Below are 7,500 nucleotides of genomic sequence, written 5' to 3'. Positions count from 1 at the left end.
GACAAGAAGAAGAAGGAGGACGAGAAGAAGAAGAAGCACAAGAAGAAGGGCAGCATCGACTCTGAGAACGACTTTGTGAGTTCAAAGTTTCTCCATTTGTCGTTGTGTTGTTGTTGTTGTTGTTGTTGTGGTGTTCCTTTTTTAAATGTCGTCCCTTCCCTCCTCCCACAGTCCGACTATCCTTACCATGAAAATGTGCCCAGTATAAAAATCTCTATGGATTTGATGGAGCAGGAGCCCATGTTGGTGAAAAAGCTTTAAATAGTGAGTACAAATCTGGCTAGTGGGATACTTTTGCTGCTGCTTCATCTTCCCTATTTTACCCTCCCTGCACCTTTTTATGTGTGTCAACCCCCTCCTTTTTACATTGACTTTGTTTTTATCACATGCATAGTAGAGCTGGACGATAAAACCATATCCATATATATCCCAATTAGAGATGTCCGATAATGGCTTTTTTGCCGATATCCGATATTCCGATATTGTCCAACTCTTAATTACCGATTCCAACCAATACCGATATACAGTTGTGGAATTAACACATTATTATGCCTAATTTTGTTGTGATGCCCCGCTGGATGCATTAAACAATGTAACAAGGTTTTCCAAATAAATCAACTCAAGTTATAATGCCCTAATGCAGTGGTCCCCAACCACCGGGCCCGGTACCGGTCCATGGACCGATTAGTACCGGGCCACGGCCGCACAAGAAATTTTTTTTTTTTTTTTTTTTAATTAAATCAACATAAAAAACACAATATATACATTATATATTCAATATAAATCAATACAGTCTGCAGGGATACAGTCCGTAAGCACATATGATTGTATTTCTTTATGACAAAAAAAATTAAATAAAATAAACATTTTTTACTACAACACCCTACCCCCCCCCCCAAGCATTGACCGGGTCCGCAAGTACAAAAGGTTGGGGACCACTGCCCTAATGCATATCATAACATACGTTAATAATGCACGCAAATAACTAATAACGTTTTCTCTCTCGACTAAGTACAACTTTATTCTCATTATATTTATATATTATGTACTGCATACTATTTTGGAGTTCATGGTCATTTTTACGTGTTACTTTTCGCATTTGTGTGTACAACTTTTTAATTAATTGATTATTGTCGAAATATTGTCATTTTTTTCGAAGAAAATGTGTTTGCGAGTATCGAATAACAAGTTTCCGATTGTTTTTTTCCCCGTAAAAATAAGAATTTTTTTTTCTCTGGGAAAATGTTCACTTTTTTTGTCTAAGACCTTGCAAAATAACGTGACTTTTTGAATACATTTATGACTTTTTTTTCTTGAGAATAACCTGAAGATTGTTATCATACGTCCATAATAATAATCGTCATATTTTTCATTAGAAAATGTTTACACCATTGCCACTTTTTTCTCTACAAAATATGATTATTTTGTATTTGTTTACAATTCTGGCTGTTTGTATATGTGTACGACATTTTTTTTTTTTTTAAATGAAAAATTCAAAGTTATTTTATTTCGAATACTATTTTTACAAAACAATTGTATGTTTTGGTTGTCGGATACAACTGTCAAATCAGGCTATTTGTCGAAGTGTACAACTTTTTTTCTTTGAAGAAAAATTAAAAGTGGAACTATTTCTGAGTAACATTGTGACGTTTTTACGACTTTCAAACAATTGCATGTTCGGTCATCAGATACTCTTGTCTTCGATGTTTACAATAAAAATTATGTTCGGTCATAGGATACTCTGAATTGTCTCAAATGTTTAAAAAAATTATGTTCAGTCGTCAAATACTCTAAATTGTTTTAGATTTGTACACAAAAATTTTATGTTTTGGTTGTCCGATACTGTGTACAGGTTTTTTTTCTTCAATGAAAAATTCAAAGTGGAACTATTTCTGAGTAACATTGTGACTTTTTTACGAATTTGACAAACAGTTGCAGGTTCGGTTGTTGGATACTCTTATTTGTCTTTGATGTTTACAATAAAAATGATGTTCGGTCAAAGGATACTTAAAATTGTTTTGGATTTTTACACAAAAAAAAAAATGTTTTGGTTGTTGGGTACAACTGTCAGATCAGGCTATTTGTGGAAGTGTACAACTTTTTTTCTTCGACGAAAAATTCAAAGTGGAACTATTTCTGAGTAACATTGTGACTTTTTTACGACTTTTACAAACATTTGCATGTTCGGTCGTCGAATACTCTTATTTGTCTGCGATGTTTACAATAAAAATTATGTTCAGTCATAGGATACTCTAAATTGTTTTAGATTTTTACACAAATTGTATGTTTTGGTTGTCGGATACTGTGTACGACTTTTTTTCTTCAATGAAAAATTCAAAGTGGAACTATTTCTGAGTAACATTGTGACTTTTTTACGACTTTTACAAACATTTGCATGTTCGGTCGTCGAATACTCTTATTTGTCTGCGATGTTTACAATAAAAATTATGTTCAGTCATAGGATACTCTAAATTGTTTTAGATTTTTACACAAATTGTATGTTTTGGTTGTCGGATACTGTGTACGACTTTTTTTCTTCAATGAAAAATTCAAACTGGAACTATTTCTGAGTAACATTGTGACTTTTTTACGACTTTTACAAACATTTGCATGTTCCGTCGTCGAATACTCTTATTTGTCTGCGATGTTTACAATAAAAATTATGTTCAGTCATGGGGTACTCTAAATTGTATTAGATTTTTACAAAAAAATGGTATGTTTTGGTTGTCGGATACTGTGTACGACCTTTTTTCTTCAATGAAAAATTCAATGTGGAACTATTTTTGAGTAACTTTGTGACTTTTTTGCAACTTTTACAAACCGTTTCATGTTCGGTCGTCGGATACTTTTGTAAGTTTATTTATTTATTTTTATTAGAATTCATTTTTTAAAATTAATTTTAGGCCATCTTCGTGCAGCCAGAAGGAAAATTTCTGTCTTGTAATATGTTTTGAAAAAGTTTCATTATAATCATTATACCAAATAATACATTGCGAGAATCAGTTTGAATCAAGAATTCATTCTGAATCCAATCGCCACCCCAGGAATCGTAATCCGTTCGAATTGTTAGGTGCCCAAAGATTCACATTCCTTAAATGTCTCGGATGTTTACAAAAAAAGGTTTGTTCATCGAATACTGTAAACTGTTCCCAATTTTTACAAAAATTGGTATGTTCGGTCATGGAATACTCGTAATTGTCTTCGATGTTTACCAAAAAAAATGCTGTCCCGTCAAAGTATACTCTAAGTTGTCTTGGTTGTGTACGGAAAAAAAATGGTATGTTTTGTTTGTCGGATACCCTGTTCAAATCGGGCTATTTGTGGAAGTGTACGACTTTTTTTTTCTACAATGAAAAATTCCAAGTGAATCTACTTCTGTGTAACATTACGACTTTTTCAAACAGTTGCTTGTTAGGTCGTCGGATACTCTTATTCGTCTTCGATGTTTACAATATGAATTATGTTCGGTCGTCGAATACTCTAAATTGTCTCAGATGTTAAAAGAAATTATGTTCGGTCGTCAAATACTCTAAATTGTTTTAGATTTTTACAAAAAAAATGTATGTTTGGTTGTCGGATACTATTTGTAGAGGTGTACGACTTTTTTTTCTCCAATGACAAATTCCAAGTGAATGTACTTCTGAGTAACATCGCAACATTTTTACGACTTTTACAAACAGTTGCATGTTAGGTCGTCGGATACTCTTATTCGTCTTCGATGTTTACAATAAAAATTTTGTTCGGCCATATGATACTCTAAATTGTCTCAGATGTAAAAAAAAATTATGTTCGGTCGTCGAATACTCTAAATTGTTTTAGATTTTTACAAAAAAAATTTATGTTTGGTTGTCGGGTACTATTTGTAGAAGTGTACAACTTTTTTTTTCTCCAATGACAAATTCCAAGTGAATCTACTTCTGAGTAATATCGCAACTTTTTTACGACTTTTACAAACAGTTGCATGTTAGGTCGTCGGATACTCTTATTCGTCTTCGATGTTTACAATAAAAATGTTGTTTGGTCATAGGATACTCTAAATTGTCTCAGATGTTAAAAAAAATTATGTTCGGTCGACAAATACTCTAAATTGTTTTAGATTTTTACAAAAAAAAAGTATGTTTGGTTATCGGATACTATTTGTAGAAGTGTACAACTTTTTTTTCTCCAATGACAAATTCCAAGTGAATCTACTTCTGAGTAACATCGCAACATTTTTACAACTTTTACAAACAGTTGCATGTTAGGTCGTCGTGGGATACTCTTATTCGTCTCCGATGTTTACAATAAAAATTATTCGGTTATAGGATACTCTAAATTGTTTCAGATGTTTAAAAAAAAATTATGTTCGGCTGTCGAATACTCTAAATTGTTTTAGATTTAAAAAAAATTATAAATTATGTTTGGTTGTTGGATACTTTGTTACAATCAGGTTATTTGTAGAAGTCTACAACTTTTTTTTCTCCAATGACAAATTCCAAGTGAATCTACTTCTGAGTAACATTGCGACTTTTGTTCTTCAAAGGTTGTGATAATAAAATTTGGGGATATTTCCGTGCAGATTTGTTTCCCCTTAGTGAAATACAACTTTATTCCGGAAAGGTTTGACGGTCATATTTTTTCGGGGGAAATATTTTTCGAGCAATGTTGCGACTTTCCGTGAGAAAAGTAAGAATCTGTTTTTTTCTTCAATGTGACTCGATTCTTGAAAGATCGTTATCGTCATCTTTTTCTCTGTGAAAAAAGGTGTTTACGAATAACATTAAAGAGCAATTCTGCGTTTGTGTTAGTTTACTATACATTTTCTTGAAAAATGCAGTTTTTTTTCTTGAAAGATTGCGATATTTGTTTTTTGCAGGAATTTGTAACGTCAACTTTTTTCTATACAGTTACGACTTTTTTCTTGGAAATGGAATTGCAAGTTTTTTTCTCAAGAAAATGCGACTATTCTCGATTGTCAACTTGATCGTAAACATCTTCTTGGTTTTTTGCGAATATTGTTCCACATTTTGACTCGACCGAATGTGACATTTCTTGCAAGATTCTTCAGTGTCCCCTTCCGTAATTTTCTCTAACTCTCTGACTCCGCCCCTTGCAGGAACTGAATCGCAGACTTTCCTTGGCGCCCATTCGCCGTGCTGAGCACCGCTTGGAGTCGTCCACGGTGGCCGAGTACGTGAGTGACGCCGGCCGACAAGTTCCGACGTTCTTCTGAAAATGACCTTTACTTCCTTTGTTTTCCCCTCTCCCAGCCTTGAGAAAGGTTCCTACCTGAAAGGTTCCCCTCAGGTCCGGATAGACGGCGACACCGAGGACAATTGCTTCTTCTGGAAGAAAGCGTCCGAAACTGACCTGTGAAAGTTTGAAGAGCAACTTAAATATTTTCTATTTTTATTTGATACAATTTCCTTAGAGGTATTTTTAAAATCACAATGGCTGGAACGACTTTTTTGTTTTGTTGTCTGATGAAGCCTCGCATATTTTGTGAGGCAGCACATTATTAATATTGTGCTAATTTATTTAGCATTCAGCTGATTATCGTCAGATGCATTTGAGGAAGCAACAGATGTCTTATTGTTTTTTGTTTTTTTTTCTTCCCCCCCTAAACAATGCAATCAACCATTTTTTTTAACTCAAAATTATATTTAATCGTCTTGTTTGCATATTTATTTTATTGCTAATTTCGTCTTTAATTGTAGTCCGCATGGTCTCAAAGGGTCTTGCCCTTTTTTTAGGGCGCCCTTCATGTATCGTAATTATTATTTTCTTAAATGTAGTTCTACCTCTCATTTCTCAGTAGGTGCCAGACATTTATATATTTTAAAAACATCAGATGTGCAATTATATTTCTGACCAAAACATAGATTTTTTTTCTACCCAAAATAGCACTATGCAAAATCTAAAATGTTTTCTTGTAGATATATATAATTTTGTTATATATATGTATATTATTCTATATATATGTATATTATTCTATATATATATACATATGTATGTGTATATGTGTGTATTTATATGTATATGCATATATATGTATGTGTGTATATATGTATACAAATGTATATGCATATATATATGTGTATATCTATCCATCCATTTTCTACCGCTTGTTCCTTACGGGGTCGCGGAGGTTCTGGAGCCTATCCCAGCTACACATATGTATATATATATATGTATATGCATATGTCTGTATATGCATATATACATACATATATATACATGCATATACATATATACATACATACATATATATGCATATACATATATACATACATATATATATGCATATACATATATACATGCATATACATATTTACATACATACATACATATGCATATACATACATACATACATATGCATATATACTGTATGTATGTATGTATATGCATATGTATGTATGTATGTATATGCATATGTATGTATGTATGTAAATATGTATATGCATGTATATATGTATATGCATATATATATGTATGTATATATGTATATGCATATATATGTATGTATGTATATATGTATATGCATGTATATATATGTATGTATATATGTATATGCATATATATATGTATGTATATGAATGTATATATATATATGTATGTATGTATATATGTATATGCATATATATATATGTATGTATATGCATATATGTATGTATGTATGTATATGCATATATATGTATGTATGTATGTATGTATATGCATATATATGTATGTATGTATGTATGTATATGCATATATATGTATGTATGTATGTATGTATATGCATATGTATGTATGTATGTATATGCATATATATATATGTATGTATGTATGTATATGCATATATATGTATGTATGTATGTATATGCATATATATGTATGTATGTATGTATGTATATGCATATATATGTGTATGTATGTATGTATATGCATATATATGTGTATGTATGTATGTATATGCATATATATATGTATGTATGTATATATGTATATGCATATATATATGTATGTATGTATGTATATATGTATATGCATGTATATATGTATATATCTATATGCAAATATGTATATGTATGTATATACACACATATATATAATATATATATATATATATATATATATATATATATATATATATATATATATATATATATATATATATATATATATATATATATACACACACACAGCACATTTTATTTGTGTTTTTAAAGCCTATTTTTGAAGTACATGTACAGTGGAAAAAGTCTAATTTGTTTTAAATGCTAAATCCTCCAAAGATGAACTTTTATTTTTATTTTCTCCAAAGACATTTTATTCGTGTTTTTTAAAGCCTACTTTTGAAGTACATCTACAGTGAATAATCGAAGTTTAGCAATTGAACAACCGAGACAAAGATCAGTAGCGCACCTCTCGAGTCGGATAATCCTTTCAAATGTGATCATATTTTTCTGATTTTTGATGTTTGTTTATATAAAACGTCTTCCAGTGCTTCCACAACAAAGCACAGCCAGCATTTGCACA

The 7,500-nt window shown here is 31.2% G+C and overlaps 1 protein-coding gene across 2 annotated transcripts in view; it reads left to right on the top strand.

Moving 5' to 3' along the window:
* LOC133656105 (electrogenic sodium bicarbonate cotransporter 1-like) overlaps nt 1-6,148 on the top strand; it is a 106,940-nt gene extending 100,792 nt beyond the window's left edge. For both annotated transcript variants that reach the window (XM_062056934.1, XM_062056933.1), the window contains 4 exons: nt 1-75; nt 172-264; nt 5,096-5,173; nt 5,250-6,148. The exon at nt 1-75 is cut by the window's left edge and continues 339 nt beyond it. The gene's annotated coding sequence lies outside the window, so the exon portion shown is untranslated. The remainder of the gene's footprint in view (nt 76-171; nt 265-5,095; nt 5,174-5,249) is intronic.
* The last annotated feature ends 1,352 nt before the right edge of the window (nt 6,149-7,500 follow it).

Source organism: Entelurus aequoreus, linkage group LG08 (assembly GCF_033978785.1).
Source record: "Entelurus aequoreus isolate RoL-2023_Sb linkage group LG08, RoL_Eaeq_v1.1, whole genome shotgun sequence".
Lineage (NCBI taxonomy): Eukaryota > Metazoa > Chordata > Actinopteri > Syngnathiformes > Syngnathidae > Entelurus > Entelurus aequoreus.
This window is presented reverse-complemented; position numbering and strand designations above follow the sequence as displayed.